A 19,260-nucleotide genomic window follows, 5' to 3' on the forward strand; every position below is an offset into this window, starting at 1 on the left:
TTTTAAAAAAAATTAAAATTAGGGTTTTTGGAATTAACCGCTTAATTTTAAATTTGAATTGTGAAATTTAACTTGTAGATGAAAATTTGAATTTGCATATTGAATGAATATTCAGATCTGAAATAATTTATCCAAATTAAGCAAATGACAAGCTCAATTTTGAAATTAGAAATTAGGGTTTTAATGAAATTAACCTCTAAATTTGTGAAATTTGCAAGGAGATCAAGCTTGTAAATGAAAATTTGAATTTTAACTTGCATACACTCAGATATGAAAATCAAAATCAAAATCAAGGGTGTAAGACGTTGGGTTCACCAAAATGTAAAGTGGAAAATTTGGAGCTTAGCAAATTCACCACTTGAAAGGAGAAAACCATTAAGCTCAATTTTCACTTGGGGAAACTTTACATTTAGAAGAGGGGTTGAATCTACTAGATCCAATGCAAGGATTGAATTCTAAGTAGATTACTTGAAATTGGAATGTGGTTGACCCTCTCTTGTAAGTTGAATAAGTAAAGTGCTGAAATTGAAGACAAAATAGGCGGAAACAGTGAGCTACAGATTCGGGATTTAGTTGTGTACCTGGATCTGAGAAGTTTGAGATGATTCAGAGCTACTCTACGAAATCAGATAAAAGTTACAGGAACCGTGTTTTCGTGCCAGGTCGCCCCCAACTTGGTCCTCTGAACTTTCCGTGCGTCAAAAAGGGTTTTTTTGTCTTTGCAAATAAAGCTTAATTTCAGAAGTACATCTACGCACCCACTTCCTGCACACAAAAAGAAGAAGAAAGGGGTTGGGAATAGGGGTTTTCTTAAGTCAAACCCTGGTTTGGAATTAACCTTGAATGAAATACTACAAATACTTGAAACAAATGATGGAAAGGTATACCTTCAGATCTGCAATAGATGATGATGATGCTTTGCTTCTTAGATGTAAACACATATATTGTATGAAATGGCATGAACATGAGAAAACCCTAACACACACACATGCTTGCAAATGAATGATGTAACGATTCTCCAATTGATGAATGAAGAGTATGCAGCCTTGAAGAATGCTTGATAATGAATGATTGAAAGCTTGAGATCCAATTCCGTCTTCATGAATCTATATGATGATGATCTATCAAAATGAGAGGAGAAGACCTCCTTATATACTTTCCTATTGTCAAATATTTAATTTTCCAGCAGAGGCCGACATAGGGGATTCATTTCCCACTCAAAATTGAGATAGGGCCTAGGGGCTAAGATAGGTCCCAATTAGGGAGGACCAGGGCATGGCACCCTGTTTCTGGCCTAATTTAGGCTAGGATCAAGAGCTATGCAAGGTGCAAGATGAAAACAATGAGGTTTGGTTACATAGGGTAGGCATAAATGGGTCATGATCAAGTGTGGGGATGAGACCTATAGGTGAGGGCCCAAAATGTGGTAAAAATTGCAAGAGGTGCAATTTTAGGATGCTACAATTCACATACAAGACAAAAATGAAGTTACACCACCTAGAAGCATAAAAGAGAAACTCGTAGTTGCATGAAGAGCATGATTTTCAATGATATTGCATCTCTAGAATTGAACAATTGGAAACAAAATAAATAAACCAAAGGAAACTAACAAGTAATCAATAAGAAATTAGAGAACCAAAGCACTGAAATTTGATGAAAAATTAGAATGCAACTTGAATATACTTCATTTTTATTTCATATCGGTAAACACCCGTGACCCATAGTTCTAGCAAGGTTTTATGTATTGCAAAGTATAATTTGAATGCACTCTTCTCCTATCTACTCAAACATATATTCATATAAACAAATTAATCTCTGGCAAGTTCTCTATGTATTATTAGCTCACATATATAATGTTGGTAAAAATTATTTGTATTATCCCATATTCAAGCATTGTGTAATGTGGCAAGAAATAGGGTTCACTAGAAAACTAGGAATCGTGGGCCTATTTTTGCCTGGATTACATTGAGAGGGAGAATGATCCACTTGGCCCAAGACATGTTCCTAAGCAAAAAGTAGATTCAATGGTCCCTCGTTGGGAGTACTTGAAAATGACTCTACAAACTAGGAAGAAGAATGTAAGGTAAGGTGAGAAAATGACATTTGTTTGTGTGTGTAGGGTTGTAACAGGCTGAGAGCCTGATTTCAAAATAGAATACTATAAAGCATACTAGAATCAAATCCAAATTTGAGGCAAAAATGGAGGGACTGGGGTGTTGTGCATACCCCACTCCCAACACTTTATGCTCCAACGAATTACAAATTGTTGATCTCCACCTAATTAGTTTGTACCTATTTTTGTAGGTGCACCACTTGTTCTTGCATAATATAAAAGAGAGAAAATGTTGGTCAGAAAGGGGTTTTCCTAAGTCAAACCCCAATTTTAGAATCAACCTTGAAATTAAATTGAATTGAACATGAAAGGAAAGTGGGTTGATATATAGCAGAGGCTAGATTTGAGAATAAAAATGTTTTGTACCTTGATGATGCAAATGCTTCTTTGAAGATAATCACAAATATTTATGTAATAGCATGACTCCACATAAAAGACCTAAAAAGACATCACAAAAGACATGCTTGCATGAAGGTTGTTGAAGGTTGCCACACTGAAGAATATGATTGGATGAAATGCTTTGAATGCTTGGATGCCTTGAATTGCTTATAGTTCTCCTCCTATGTTTGCCATCCATTTTCTCTCTTTTTTTACCAAAATGGGGGAGGATATATTACTTATTTACTTTTCCCAAGCATTCAGGGTGTAAAACTCAAAGCAGGCTAACATGAGGAAAGATTTCTCGCTCAACCTAGTTGAGCCTATTGTGGTATAAATTTGGGGCCAAACATCAAGGATCGGAGCACCCTAGGAACCTCGCTCCCACCAATATGGCCTTGAATTGGGACCTAAGGTCCAAAATGAGAAGGAGAAGCCAAAATGACATATGGAATTAAGTTGTGATGAATGGGACTAGAGGCAGGAGGTCAAATAGGCCAAAATAGGGCCTAACTAAGAAAGAAATTGCATAGGGATGCAATTTATGATGCTACATTTATCTCCCACTTTAGCAGGTGTATGAGGCCTACACACATACTCATGGTAAACTAGGAGAGAGAGAGAGAGAGAGAGAGATCACTAAGTTTGAGGAAACAAGCCCCCAAACCAAGGGTCTTAACTTAACTTATACAACCACGTGCAAGGACACAAAAAAAAGACAAAAGACACACAAAAAGGGTTAGTACTTGTAGACACCTAAATTTGCACACTTAATTAAATAATTTTTATTTGTTTAATTATCATTTATCCACCTATTAATTAAACTAAGGTTTGATTAATATCCCTTTTTCTCTTATCCAATCATTAATTAAATTTAATATTTGATTAATTCCCATGTCTCCCATTAATTGAATAAATTATATTTATTTGATTAAATTCCCTCTCCACCATTTAATTAAAATCATTTCTTGCACTTTCCTACAAATGCAAGTTGTGTTTATTTTAGTTAAAATAAATATTTTTATTTTAATTAAAATCCCTATTTCTCCCACTTGCATTATCCTACATTTTACATTAATATCCTAATCATTCTTCTAGAAGTCCTCAAATCCCACTTAATGAGCTTAATTCTTCTAATCATGTCACATCCTTACATTTGGGGAAGTCACTTCTCCAATTTTGGAAGAAAGTCTTTTAAATGCATTTAAGACTTTATCCTTTTTAACAAGTTAACTTGTTGGCTTCCCCAAATTTGTAAGGCTCTTACAAATTAAACTCCAAAGTCTTCCAAACAATTAAAGGCTATTACAAAATCCTTGAAGGTTTCTCCCTTCACACAAGCTAAACCTCCAAAGTCTTCAATGAGCTTTTAAGGCTCTTACAAGGCATCATCCCTTCAAAACATCAACCCATCATGGCTTGTCCCTTTGAACATCTTTCAACTTTGCACAAGAGTTGAACCAATGGATAATAGCTTGTATCCTTGGATAAAAGATTTATCCAACAAACTTGCACACATGGGGTTAACCATTAAGTCTTCCCAAGCATTTAATGTTTACTTCCTCTCCTCTCAAGTAATCTCATGGTGACACTTGTCAACATGAGATTGGGTTGAAAATCTCACATGGATTGATAACTTTCAATCTTGACCCTTCTTAAGCCAATTCAATCTTGGCCATCCATTTCACCAATTCTTCTATAAATAGAGCTCATTTTCTCATATCAAGGATCTCATCTTAGTTATTTGCATCTAAGATATAGCTAAATTGTCTCGTGCAAGTTATCAAGGAACTCCATTGCCATCTTCTCTTAGCATTTTTAGATCATTATAGTTGCATTATAGCATAGGTTTCATCATGTTTTAGTATATCATGTTAGTTTCTTTTCCATTTTAGATTAATCTCATCTTCATATCATTCTCATGCTAGCTTAATATCACACAAATTTCATCAATTTGGTAACATATCATAGTTTCATATCAGTAACATCTCACTAAGATAATAGCTGCATACATTGATTTTAGAATCATATCTCTCTCGTTCTTTCGGTTGACATCTTAGAGATCAAGTGCTCTTCCAAGCTAAGAGCCATCTTGAATCTGAAGGATCCTTGGAGATAGAGGATAATGGGATGTACTTAGAGTTTTATGTCACTAACTTATTTTATGATTTCAATCCTCTAACATAATGTTTCATTGGTGTGCTTGAGTTGTTTGTTTCTCATTTGCAGGATTCCACACTTTTTGAGCATACATTTATGGTGCCCACTGTGGGGCAACCCACTCTTTTTAACAAATTTTTCCACGGGTTCACGTTAAAAGAATTTTAGCGCATACAACATTTCCTGTAGGGCATGCATACACTATTTTGGTGCATATAATCACTATTTTGGCGCATACAACCTATCTTTTGGCACATATAAACCTTCTTCAAGCACATTTGAACATTATTTTAGCACATCTGCAGATTATTGTAGCGCATATAATCTATGTTCTGGTGCATATAACTTATGTTTTCGTGCATACTGATTTTGTTTTCGCGCATACATTCATTGTTTTGGCGCATTTGACACAGGGAACAGGAAAAATTTGTAAGCAGAAAGAAAATTTTAGGCTTGTAAGCCCACCATATCAACTGACTATTTGCACTATTATCTTGCAGGTTCTAACATTTGTTTGCAGGATCAGAAGGAGTTAGATTGATTCTTTACTTTGCTTTCTTTCAAAGTTGGTAAAAAGAATTCATTTTTTTTCTTTTCTTACAAAAGGCTTAAAACGAACCTCATTATTCATTTTGGTGCTTAAAACATACTTCACACTCTCTCTTTTTTACTTAAAACAAAACTCATTTTTCTTTCTTTTAAGGATAAAAGGAACAACAATTCAAATCCTTTGTTTTGCAAGATAGGATCACATCTCTTTGGGCTTTAAAAAGAACAAGAAAAATTTTCAAATTTTTCAAAGGGATAAAATGAACAATCACTTTCCTTTGGAAGCCCTAAAAAGAATAAATCATATTGTATACTACTTCAAAGGCTTTCAAGTTCAAAATCGTTGTTATCTTTTGGCGATTCATTTTTGTTGACTAGGATTTTCCTTTTCAAAAGATCGAAAGATTTTACTATCTTTTTCACACATTGCTATCTTGGGTTAAAAAGAACCACGTCTTTTGGAGCAACATCTCCAAGGTAGCATTTAGACAACAAATTGCAATATTGTCTAAAAAGAAAGAGTGTATTCTGTGATTTGAAGGTGTTAGGTATATGCTCTCTCCTTAATTGGGTGATCAAAAAGCCAAACTCACCATTACTTGCTTTCTTTAAATTTTAGCAATAAGATAAAACCTTTAGTGGACCTGCCCTCCTGAGAAGCCCACAAGGTCGGTGAGAGGGGAATGACCTAAGTGGGGAATGACTTTTAGCCAAGTTTACCAACCCATTATAATCAAATGTGGAGGCTGATGAAAACCCCCTCCAATGATAGTGTGCATTGATATCCTTCCCCCAGTATCCTTGAGATACAAAAACCCTTTGTTTAAAGGTTGGGAAGCCTCTTAAGGGAGTTTATCTTTCATCGCGTCAAACGAAACCTTTACTAAAGAGCCTTAAGAGTAGAAGTTTTTTGCCGAATCAGTATCCAAACATTGATAATATCATAGTGAAAGGGTGGGGAACAATCCTCCCCTAAGACACTCACCATACATCTCCCAGGATAATGATTCAATTCAGGAGCAATCCTCTTTGAGTTAATTTCTGGACAAAGGAAAAAAAATGGGCACCCTCTAGGGGGTGACATGACTGTTTGAGCTAGAGGAGTATCCAAATGTGGGCTATGGTATTATTGACGACCCTTGATTAAAGAGTTTATTTGGTGTGTTTTTATTGTATCCAACCAATGAAAACATCGGGGATTTGAACACATCCTCAATCGAACATACACTCAATGTTTAGATTTAGGAGCAAAATGACCATTGTCTTCATGTTTGTTTGATGTTTATTTTGTTAGAGTTGCTAAAAACGTATTGCAAGAAAAATAAAACATCAACAAAATCAATTTTTAACTAGTCAAACTCAGGAATTCCACATAGTAGCGCATTTGCCTACTTTTGTGGTGCAGTTGAGCAATCTTGTGGCATATACAACAGATCATGTAGCGCATACAAGCAAAATAGAGGTGCATGTGACTAATTAAGTGGCGTATACAACAGATATTTTAGCGCATTTGATAAGTTTTGTAGCACATTTAAGTGCCACACTTGAGACAAAGCCTTGTCCGGAGCAAATTTTCAAAAACCAACAACTGGTTCAGATACCCATTTAGGAGGTCTTCCAATTTAAACTATCTCAGATCAATATTTCTTTCAACAAATTAGAGGAGTATCCAACTAGTGATCACAAGTTTCACAATTCAACCCATTTCAATATCAAATACCTAGCGAGTTATCCAAGTTAGTCAAATCAATCTACTTTCCAAAATCGGGGAACTTTATCATATCATTTGACACACTTAGTCACATCAATAGAGGGAATATCAAACTCTCTATTCAACTTAGTGAACTTGAGTATCCAAACAAGGTATTTGGTATTAAATCACCCTATCAACAAACATAAACTTTGATCACTTGTATGACCACTCCTCAACACTTAAATAGGCTCCGGTTTGGGTAAGGCTGCCAAGATTGCCATTGGAATACTGGGTGGAGGATGTTTTCTCAAGAATCGCTAACTCCTTTGGGGAGCTTGTTGTGATAGATCCAATAACAGCAGCTCGCAAGAGATTGGTTTATGTGCGTATCTGTGTCAACATTTCACAGAATATGGACCTTCCTAGAACTATTGATATAAGCTCCAAACTCGGATTATGGGAACAGTCAATAGAGTTCGAATCACTCCCCTTTTTGTGCTTTTCTTGCAAAAAAGTTGGTCACTAGGCTAAGGCTTGTCCCAGCAACCCTAAAAAACCTGTGATAACAAATACCCACAAACAAGTCTAGAAAGAAAAGAATAATAACAAAGAAGGTAACAAGTTAGAAGGAAAAAGCAGAAGCTCTGTCAATATATCGAAACCATCAGAAGGAGATAGAATTGACCTTCCTAAGAATCCCCCTATGAAGGAGAATAAAAAGAATGAAATCAGGGAGTTTGAGATCAAAACAGTCAATACCTTTGAGGCTCTACAGACACAGGAGAAGGAGAATAAAATCAATGAAGAGACACTTGAAGATGGTGAGATTGAGAATATCACTGACTCTCATCATGAGGTCTTTCAAGATTCTATATCAAAAAAAGATGAACAGTGCCTAGATGAATTTGAAGAACATGAAATTAAACTTGGAAGGAGCAACAAGTTTGGATCGCCTCAAGTAAATTTAAATGCGTTATTCTAGAATATTAGAGTTGATACACCTACATCATCCCAGAAAAGAGGAGAACTATGGAGTAATATGCAAGATGAGCCTAGAGCGGAACAAGAAGAAAACATAACAGGAAATGGAAAGAAAATAAAAACTAAGAAGGTAGGAGGCCTTAATGGGGTGAAAACCAGAACCAGGCCCAAGGCTGATTTTGGTGCTTCAAGATCCCCACCGGGATTTAAAACTATGAAATGGCATAGGGACCAGGAGAGCAAGCAAAACATAGCTGATGGAAGGCAGCGAACTATAAAGGAATGCTGCCCTCAGGCTTCCAAATGAAGGTAATATCTTGGAAAATCAGAGGCCTAAATGGTCCCAATAAACAAGATATATTACGGAACCTCATTCGAGATCAAAATCCAGATATTATCCTAGTATAGGAAACCAAAATGAGTAAAGAGAAAGTGGAGAAATTAAAATTCTTTAAAATTGGAGGAGTTTTGTGGCAATAGCTCGAATGGAGCCTATGGAGGAGTAGCAATTTTCTGGAACAAGAAAACCATCTTTGGAGAAATGATTGATGTAGATGGCAATATTTTATCCCTGAAAGCTACAAGCATCCTTGATGGAAAGGAATGTGTTATTACTAATATCTATGCCCCTAACTCCAAATATGCTAGAAGCAAATTCTAGGATAAAATTCAGCAAAAAAGAAAATCTTTCCCTTTGAATAGCTGGGTTGTGATGGGAGATTTCAATACTCCTCTGCAAGACATTGATAAATATGGGGGTATTCATGCTCAACCAGACAGTAGATCTGACTTGATGAACTTTATCAATATCAATGCTCTCATTGATATGGATCTCAATGGGGCATCCTACACATGGTCTAATCGAAGGGATGGTGAAGATCTCATTAAGGTAAGACTTGACAGATCTCTTGTCACTAATGATTGGATTCTTTCCCATAGATGCTCCCTTTCTGTTATTAATAGAATTGGTTCAGACCATTATCCCATCTCTTTTGTTGCTGAGAATTTTAAGAATAATCAGAGCTTCCCTTTTCGGTTCAAAAAGATGTGGATTTCCCACCCTAATCTTGAAAAATCTATTGCTAACTGGTGGAATATTGATGTAAATGGAACTGCCATGTATAAAGTTGCCAAAAAAATTAAAAATATCAAAGTCAACATTAAGATATGGAACAAGAAGGTCTTTGGTGATATTTTTTATTCAAAGAAAAAGCTAAAGGAGGAGCTGGATCAGATCCAAAATTCAATACAGAAAGATGGCTATAAAAAGTATTCCAAAGCCATGGAAGATGATGTTCTAGTCAAACTCCACAACATTATTTCTAGGGAAGAAATCTATTGGAGGCAGAGATCCAGGGCGATCTGGCTAGAGGTTGGGGATAGAAACACTAAATTTTTCCACATGACATCTTTAAAACATAAAGCAGCGAATAGAATTTCAAGACTTATTGTAGAGGACAAAACTCTTCTTAATAAGGAGGAAATCAGGGATGAAGCTGTCAGGTTCTTCAATCAGCTCCTCACTAGTAACAAGGATATTGATCATACCCACCAACATAATTTGGTTAATATCATTCCTAAGATCATTAATCCTATTCAGAATAAGGCCCTATCTGCTATCCCATCTATTGGAGAAATTAAAAGAGTTTTCTTTTTGTTTCAATGGGATAAAGCTCCAGGTCCCGATGGTTTCCCTATGTTTTTCTTCCAAGAATTCTGGCATATTATGGGAGAAGACACGGTTAATGCAATCAAAGAATTTTTTGGAGCTAGAAGAATCCTTAAGGAACTCAACTCCATGTTTATTGCCCTAATCCCTAAAGTTGCTGGGGCGAATTCTATGGGAAAATTTAGGCCAATAAGTCTATGTAACTCTTTCTATAAGATCATATCCAAAGTTTTGACCACTAGAATTTTGGTTGTTCTCCCCTTCATCATCTCTGAGGAGCAGAAAGGTTTTGTTCATGGTAGGCAGATTTTGGACTCTATCATTCTTGTGCATGAGAACATTCATTCCCTCAATTCTGCCAAAAAAGAAGGCTTCTTGATAAAGTTGGATCTGGCGAAGGCTTATGATAGAGTGGAGTGGCATGTTCTTTTCAGAATCATGGAGGCTTTTTGATTTGATGAAAAGATAACCAAAATTATCAGAGAGCTAATCACCACTCCTATGTTCTCTATTCTGATTAATGGATCTCCTACAAAATTCTTTAAAACGTCAAGGGGGCTCAGACAAGGAGATCCCATATCTCCTCTTCTCTTCACCATTTTGGCTGAGAGCATGAGCAGATTGATTCACAATCTGAAATTGAGTAAAACCATCAAAGGTCTTCAACCTTCCTCTGCTAATGTTTTTTGCTCTCATCAATAGTTTGTTGATGATACTATCCTAATGGGATATTCTTCTATTAAGGAGGCTGAGGCCTTCAAAACTGCTCTTAATTCCTATGCTTTGGCTACTGGTTAGCAAGTCAATTGGGACAAATTGGCTATATATTTCATGAATACTCCGGTCATAAGACAACAGAAAATTGCTAAAATTAATTGTTGCAAGGTGGACATACTCCCTTCCACCTATCTGGGTCTTCCCTTGGATTTAACTTCCCCAAACTCCTTTTGGAATATGATTATTGATAAATTTAACAAAAAACTAGCTAGGTGGAAAGGTTCTATTTTATCTCAGGGTGGGAAATTGCAGCTCCTTCAAGCTACACTCCAGAACCTCCATGTTTATGCCCTCAGTTTATTTGGTATCCCGGCTAAATTTGTTGAAGCATTGGAAAGAATCCAGAAGAGATTTTTATGGTCAGGAGTTGAAGAAAAAAAGAGGATATCCTTGGTTGCTTGGGACAAGTTTGTAGACCTAAGAACAAAGGAGGGTTGGGGATTAAAGCTCTAAAAATATTTAACAAAGCTCTTCTAGCAAAACAATTATGGAGAGCTTATGATACCAAGAAAGATTGTTATCAAATATGGTTTGATAAATATATTCAAAATCAACTTATCCAAGGGGTCCTTGACTCTGAAGACATTCATGTTGGATCCTTCATTTGGAATAGTATTATCAAATCCATAAAAGTGGCCAAAGCTGGAGCTGGATGGGACCTTGGAAAAGGTGACAAAATAAATTTTTGGGAGGACCCTTGGATGAAATATGAAGCTCTTTATGATCAAGACAACAGTCAAGTTATTGAGGAATGTAAAAGGAGGTTTCAGCTTATGGTGTGTGACTACTGGAAGGAGGACAAATAGGTGAGGCTTGGTGTTATACATTCTGGATTTTCCTTACTCCAAAAGGAGTTGTTGTCCTTTTCCCTTAACAAAGACTATGATGATGTTTTTCTCTAGAAAAGTAATCCTAGAGGTGAATTTATGGTTGCTTCAGCCTACAAAAACACTTTTTCGCAGACCAGTAATCCCATTTGGAGTAAAGTTTGGAACAACATTCTGATCCCTAAAGTCAATATTTTCTTTTGGATGGCTTCTCACAATAGTATCCTTACTCTTGAAAATTTGGTTCGAACAGGTTTCAAATTCCCTAATAGATGCGAGCTATGCCAGAAAGAGGAAGAATCAGTTGATCATCTCTTTTTTCACTGCTCCTTTACCTAGGAAATTTGGTGTAAAATGTGGGAGAAATGGAAAGTTATTTGGGTTATGAACAAGAGTATCAAGGATATTATCTAGCAATGGAATTTCCCCACTAAATGCCAGCTTATCAAGAACCTTTGGTCCTTGACCCTCCCGATGATTCGCTGGGGCATTTGGAAAGAAAGAAATAACAGAATATTTAGGGAAGCTAAGTGTAACTCTCAGGTGGTTTTTGAAAAAATTTGCAGGGCCATAAAAGAGAACATCAAAATTCCTCACAAGAACAATAAGCAATGGTTTGTTACTGATATGAATGAGATGGAAAAAGATATCCTCACTTAATGGAACCTAATACATAAAGTCTGCAGATCTAACAATAAGAATAGGAGAGATAATATTGTTTTGCACTTTCCTGATCATGATTGGATAAAGGTGAATTTCGATGGGGCAGCTAAGGGCAACCCTAGGAAGTCTGGTGGTGGAGGAGTTGTCAGAAATGCTCAAGGAGTCTGCATTGCATCTTTTGCTTCTCCTTTTGGGGTCCAAAATAATCATGTGGTTGAAGCTCTGGCCATGCTAAAAAGCCTCTAGCTTGCTCAGGGATTCAAATTAAAAAAAAACTGGCTCAAAGGGGACTCCTTAAACATCATCCAAGCCCTCAAAGGTACAAACTCTGTTTCTTGGAATATTACTAACTTAGTTAAAAGTGCTAAATATTTGTTAAATAACTATGTTAGTATTAGCATAACTCATACTCTAAGAGAAGGCAATAAGGTAGCGGATCTCTTAGCTAATGAAGGGGTCAATTTAGAGAATGATGTTAAATATATTGGAGAAACTCATTGTAAAAGGGAGGTTAAAGAGCAATTATATTTTGATTGTATCAATGGGTCAAGTTAATATCATGATTATATTTTGGGGAACGAATTCCAAAGATAGATTTTGGGGGCGGATTAACTGCCAGTTAATGAGTGCTTTTTGGCATCATTTTCATGGTCATATGCGTGAGGAAGATTGTAATCATAATTGCTGGGTTTGTGCGGCCATAAAAATAAGTTTCAAAACAACAAAAGAGTCTTTGTTCAATAACTCCAAAATTTACAAGCATTTGGGGTTTCATCTGCGGACTGTGAATTATAGCTGTTGGTACTTCTACCTGGAGCTCAAAATGGGTGGTAATTTAAACAGGAACAAGCCCCCAGGATATGAAAATTAGAAGAACGAACGAAAAGTCTGGAGAAGACTTCACAGATATGGCTTTACTGACTATATGGAAAAGCTTCACGGAAGCAGAAATTTTGTTTCTCACGGTTTCGCCAGAGGCTGGAGTAACAACAGAGTTACCCTGTTTGGGGAGATATGGCAAATTGATGAGAACCTGGTCACAGAGGTCACGGGTCTGTAGACGGAGGGCACCAAATTTTATAGAGATTGGAAGTATGCAGCTGAAGCGTTCAAAATCTTCCCGAAATCGGAGGATGAGAAGGGCAAGCTTGTGAACAAAGACAACATTTCCTATTACATTCCCCAGCAGGTAAAGCCCTTTAGGCAAAAAGTTTTAAGGGTTTTAATGGAGTATTTAACTGTTGATGGTAGATTTACAAAAATCTATAACTATCACTTTGCTATTTTGAACCACTTCCATCATGGGGCCAAAATTTCCCTGCCTTTTTATTTAGCGTCCTCTCTAAATGAGAGTCTTGTTGACCATGCTAAAAAACCTAACTCTTACCCTATGGCCCATCAGGGGCTTATATTGCTCATTTATGAACATCTGAAGGACAAGGCTAGGGTGACCAAAGATGACCCTCTGATCACGAATGCACATATCTCTGAGAGCGGCAAAGATTCGGATTCGGATGAGGAACAGCCTAATGCATCTACCCACAAAAAAAGGAGAATAGACACAGATAATGTGGATACGAAGGTGCACTGTGATGTGGAGGAGGAAAAGGGTAAGGATTTTAAAACTGATACGGAGTATGGAAAGGATGAGAACATTGGTGAAGAGGATGAAGGGGGTAACTCTGAAAACCCTCACTCTAACCCTATGGGCTCGGACAGCAGGAATGTTGCTCTGAATTCAAAGGAGGATGACAATCCTAACTTTGTGGGCACTGAACAGGGTAGGGATTCTGCGAACACCATCTTGAATACCGCCTGTAACTATACTCTGGAGTCCTTCAACTTCCAGAAATGGGTTGTTGACAACATTACTAGCATGCAAAGTAAACAGAGGGAGTTGGAAAACAAGATTAATAAGTTGATTAAGGACTCTGGGAAAAAGAATGATGAGATAGAAACCAGTGAAGCTGAAGAGGAAATCGAGATGGAGGATTGGCTGGAAAAAGATTTGATCAAAGGGGATTTGAAACACCTGGAGGATGTTATAAGAACCTTGAAAGAACAGGCTGAAGAGGATAAAGACAACATCAACTCTCGGGTTGCCCGTACCAAGAAGGCTCTAAAAAACTTCATGAACCATAGTCTCCAGGTCCTCAAAGTCTCATCACAGAACATGAATTCTTTGGTGGATCATCTGGAAAGGAAAAATTAGGAAAAGAATCTGGTCATCATTGATGATATTCCAACTTCTAGCACCACCCACCAGACTCCTAGATGCAGAACAAGGCAGAACACTACTGGGATGGAGATCAATACGAAAGATAGCCAGCTGAGAGAGGAAAACAATGACCTGAGGGAAGCAGCTAAGGCGATGATGCTCTTGGTTCAAAATGCTGAGGAATCTATTAAATTTTTCAATTAATTTGTAATGTTGGGTTTGGAGCCAACTTCTTGTTGGCTTCTTGCTGTCTTTTTCTTAGCTGTTGGTTTTTGTGCTGGTGTTTTGCAGCTATTTTGTTTCGTCTCTTTAATGCTCATCTTTTGAATTGTAATTTAGGTCCCCTTAAACCTGTTTTACTTAATCAAAACACTTAAATAGGAAGAATCTTCATCAAAAAACTTATTTGAAGAGAAAGCTACCCAGCCAAGAGAAAATCTTAAAGAGAATGAGTTTTCTCTACATAAACCGTAAACTCTTCCTTAAAAATCACACTTTCTTGCATCACTTTCATATCCATATACACGGTAAATGAACTGAGTTTAACGAGGAAAATTTGCAAGCATGTGCCTTTGAACAAAAGTCAACATTCTCTCAACGTCTTAACAAAGGAGGAAAAATCAACTTGGCTTATTTTCCTAAAGATCCAATCACTTATTGAATCAAATCAATAACATGTCAGTTTTTACAAGATCCCATAAAAACAACGAGTGGGACAAAGAGCTTGAATCAAGCATGGGACAGAGAGAAACTAACACATGGAAAAAGTACCTAAATATGGATGAGGAAGATATAACAGATGATATTATCGAGGAGGCACAACAAGACCCTGACCTACAAAAACTTCTGGAAAGACTCATCGAAATAGATAAATAAAAATACTTCCTCCTACTATCTAGCAAAGGTGTTAAAATCCTTGAGGATTTTGACACAGATCAACCAAAACAAACTGAGAGCATAAAAAAGGATAAAATCAAGAACATACACCTACAACACTGATCATAAAAATACACATGATCATGACAATACCAATGATCAAGACAACACTAATTATCAAGATAACACCAACAATCAGGATACCAGCAATGAGAACAATCCCCTTACTACAATTACACAACAACTACAAGTGCTTCAACAACAAATGAAAGACATGCAACAAGGGACCACCACACGATATTCCTTAGAGGATATTTATCCCTATCCCTTTGATAGAAGTTTAAACATGGTATCATTCCCACAAAACTCTGAAATACCAAAGTATGACAAATACTATGGTGAAAGTGATCCCCACAATCATATAAGGGAATTTTGCACAATGAGCTTAGAGTTTGCCCACAATGACACCTACATGATGAGGTTATTTTCAAGAAGCCTAGGAGGACAAACGATGAAATGGATTTCAAAACTCACACCTCCCATTAGATCATTTGAAGAGTTGGTGAACAAGTTTGTTTCACAATACTCTTATAATATTCAACATGAGGTCACTATCCTTGACCTTTGCAACACAAAAAAAAAAGAGTACAATGAACCATTCATGATGTTCTGACAAATATGGAGACTATTAATCTCTAGATATCCTTTGACCATACCTTAAAAGGAGAAAATGGAAATCTTTATAGACAATCTTAATGACGAGATGAGCTATCAACTTAAACTACAATGTCTACCTAGTTTTCAAAAGTTGATCGACAATGGCATCCAGATAGAAGAGGCCTTAATCAAAAAGGGAACTTTTAAATTTTCCAAAGAAGGTGCTAGTCCATCAAACAAAAACTATAGCAACAACTATTATAACAACAACAACTCAGACAAATCCAAATTTTGGACACGGAACAAGAATGTTGTCAATGATGGTATAGTTGACGCTAACAATGTTAAAACAAAACAATCGGTGTTAAAATTATCAGGTATTACTCCACCAACCAACACTGAAGGAAACAACAATCAAGGAAACACCCATCAAGGAAACACCCATCAAGGGAACAACAATAACACAAAATCTACACCATATAGACGGAATTTCACACCTTTGGGGCAAACTCTTGAATGAACATTGCGAGAACTGTTGACAAATAAACTCATTTCATTACCAAACACAAGAGATTTTGAACCCCAATTCAAACCTTCATGGTGGAATGACGCACACTACTATGAATATCATATAAATAAAGGGCATCTCACAAATGATTGCCTAAGATTGAAAATTTGGGTTCAAGATTTATTGGATAAAGGTGATATAACGGTAGACAGTCATAAAACCAACGATGATCATGAGGCCTTCAAGAATCCACTTCCTAATTATAACAAAGGTGCATCATCATCCTCAAACAATAAAGGGGCCCATATAAATCATGTGTACACCAATGTTATCAATCACATATCGGCATACGACAATCAGATCAATGTCATAAAGATCAAGGACAAGTAAGAGCAAGTCCCGGTAAATGTAACTACACGGGCCCGATCCAAGTATGTTCTGAAAGGAAACGCCTCCAACATATCCACTCCTCTGAAAGAACAATATAACCTAGTAGATCAATTGAAGAAAACACCAGCCCACATATCCATATTAGAGCTTCTCAAGATCTCACCAACACACAAGGATATTTTGGAAAAAGCTCTTGTTGACACTACGGTTCCAAATAACCTAGATATTGATTGATTCTAAGCCATGGTGGGACATTTAATTGTGCCTCATAATCAATCATTTTCTAAACATGATGACGTCTCTCTAATTAATCTTCATAATACTCCACTCCATATTGAAGTCCTAGTCTATAAACATTGAGTGAAATGAGTACTAATAGATGGAGGAGCAGGTATAAATATTTGTACTCTAAAACTTATCCATGCATTGGGTTTCTCAAAAACAACCATTGATCCTAAGAAAAAAATAACAATCAAAGCATATGATGATGAAGAAAGTTCATCAAAAGGGCTTGTAATATTACCTATTCAAGTAGGACCAGTTCAAAGAGATACTCTATGGCAATTTTTGGACATAGACTTATCTTACAATATAATTTTGGGTCGTCCTTGGATCCATGAAATGCAAGTAGTGTCATCCACATGCCACCAGTGCCTGAAATTCCCATATGATGGACAATAAATTTCTATCACAGTAGACACAAATCCTTTTTAGTATTGCAACAATCTGAAAGAAACTCATAATGTTCTTGTACCACATAACAGGGAATCTCTCACTTCCACATCATGAAACAGTAAGGATCAACTCAAATCTCTATCCATATATTTTGAGAAAAATATGAAGTTAAAATTCAAAGGCATAGGAGAATACTCTTTTGAACCATCCTTATGTCTATCAAAATTGCCAATTTCACCAAGATCTCATGGACAACCATCAACATCCAAGCAAAAATATTCACAACGCATCAAACTCTTTGATGGAATGTTTATTCAAGCAAGAACACTAGCAGGTGAAACAAAAGACAAGGATGCCTTGAACTAGTTGTACAAAGGTAATGAAGACACACAAGCAGCAATGTTAAGTGTCACCCTCCCAACAAAGCAATATGGAAATAGATTCAAATCATTCAAAGGATGGGATACTCGAGAAAAGGTCCCATCAGAAAATGACAAGAGGGTATCGTAGAACCAATTCAACCACACTCGCAACTTGCCAATGATAAATCTAGACTAGGATATGGATATCATCAACATCAACCTGATCAACATAATCAACAACAAGCATCTGCATGGAAACAAAATCACCAACAAGAAATCATATGTTGATAACAAAGGATACAAGAATTAACACAACAACAAATAATTCATGAGGCAACCCAAAAGCACCAGGAAGAGAAGTATGGAAAACAACAAGAAGAACTTGTCATATAAAGAGAGAAGGCTTCTGACAAGCAGATCCAGAGATTGCAACCTATTATAGAGCCTGATTCAAATAGAATGCAAGTAAGTTCAGAAACAGAAGCCAGACCTATACCAGTTGTCAGCAAACTCTTCTCACCAAATGATATCCCCATCATATACAACAATAGAGTTCTAGAGAGTGATTATGAAATAGACTCACATAAATATGAATGGGATACTTGTTCTGATGTAACTGAAGACATTGATATAAATGTAATCCATATATATACACCCACGCCTGCTGAAGGACAAGGCTCAGGGTCTAGATCATTTGAATTCAGACAACAACATATCTACGAAGCTAGCGAGGACAAGCAATGTCGATACAAAACAAGCAATACTAAAGAGAGTGCCATTATAAACCTCGATCGTGTTATTGATAACTTTGATGATGTTTCTATCATGACCCTTACAGTTGTCGACCTAAATCCACCTAACGATCCCTTGCCCCTCATACATCCTGAACTCATAGATTGGGAACAATCTGAACAACTCAACATACCTATCCTCCCAGATGATGACACTATTGTCCATTACCTTTGTTCAGTAAACCTAGAAACATGTTCCACCAATGAATCTCATAACAAAGTTCTCAAACAGGAGAGTGCCAAGTCTCTTAGTCACAAAATGAATAAAATCAAAAAATGATCAAATGGTAAAAATCATTTAATGGTAGTATTAGATCATAAAAAAAGTAAAAACAAAGGACGTATCCAATGGTGAAAACCTCCTTGAGGTGCCAAAGGATGAGAGACTTGACACTCTTCCTGAACATTATCAAGAGAGATCACCAATTTTGATTGAACCAACTCAATCAATCAACATCGACACTAAAGTAGCGACAAAGACCATACACCTAGCAAAGTCATTAACAGAACAAGAACGACCTGACTTCACCAATTTCTTAAAAGAAAAGCAAATCAATTTTTATTGGTCCTATGCAGATATACCAGGGGTAGATCCAAATTTGATCATGCACCACTTATGTATAGCTCCAGGAGCTAAGCCAGTTAAGCAGAAACTTAGAAAAATGAACTCGCATGGCGCACTATTGGTTAAAGCAGAACTGAAAAAGCTACTTGATGTAGGATTCATCCGACCCATAGATTATGCAGAATGGATCTCTAGCATTGTACCTGCATCCAAACCAGATAAGATCATCAAAATTTGTAGAGATTTCAGAGATCTCAACAAGGTTTGTCTGAAGGATGAATTTTCTTTACCCAACATCGACACAATTGTAGATCTAACAATAGGACATGCTATGTTATCACTTATGGATGGTTTCTTAGGCTATAATCAAATCAAAATAGCAGAAGACCAAGATAAAACAACATTTAC

Source organism: Cryptomeria japonica, chromosome 11 (genome assembly GCF_030272615.1).
Source record: "Cryptomeria japonica chromosome 11, Sugi_1.0, whole genome shotgun sequence".
In the NCBI taxonomy this organism is placed as follows: domain Eukaryota; kingdom Viridiplantae; phylum Streptophyta; class Pinopsida; order Cupressales; family Cupressaceae; genus Cryptomeria; species Cryptomeria japonica.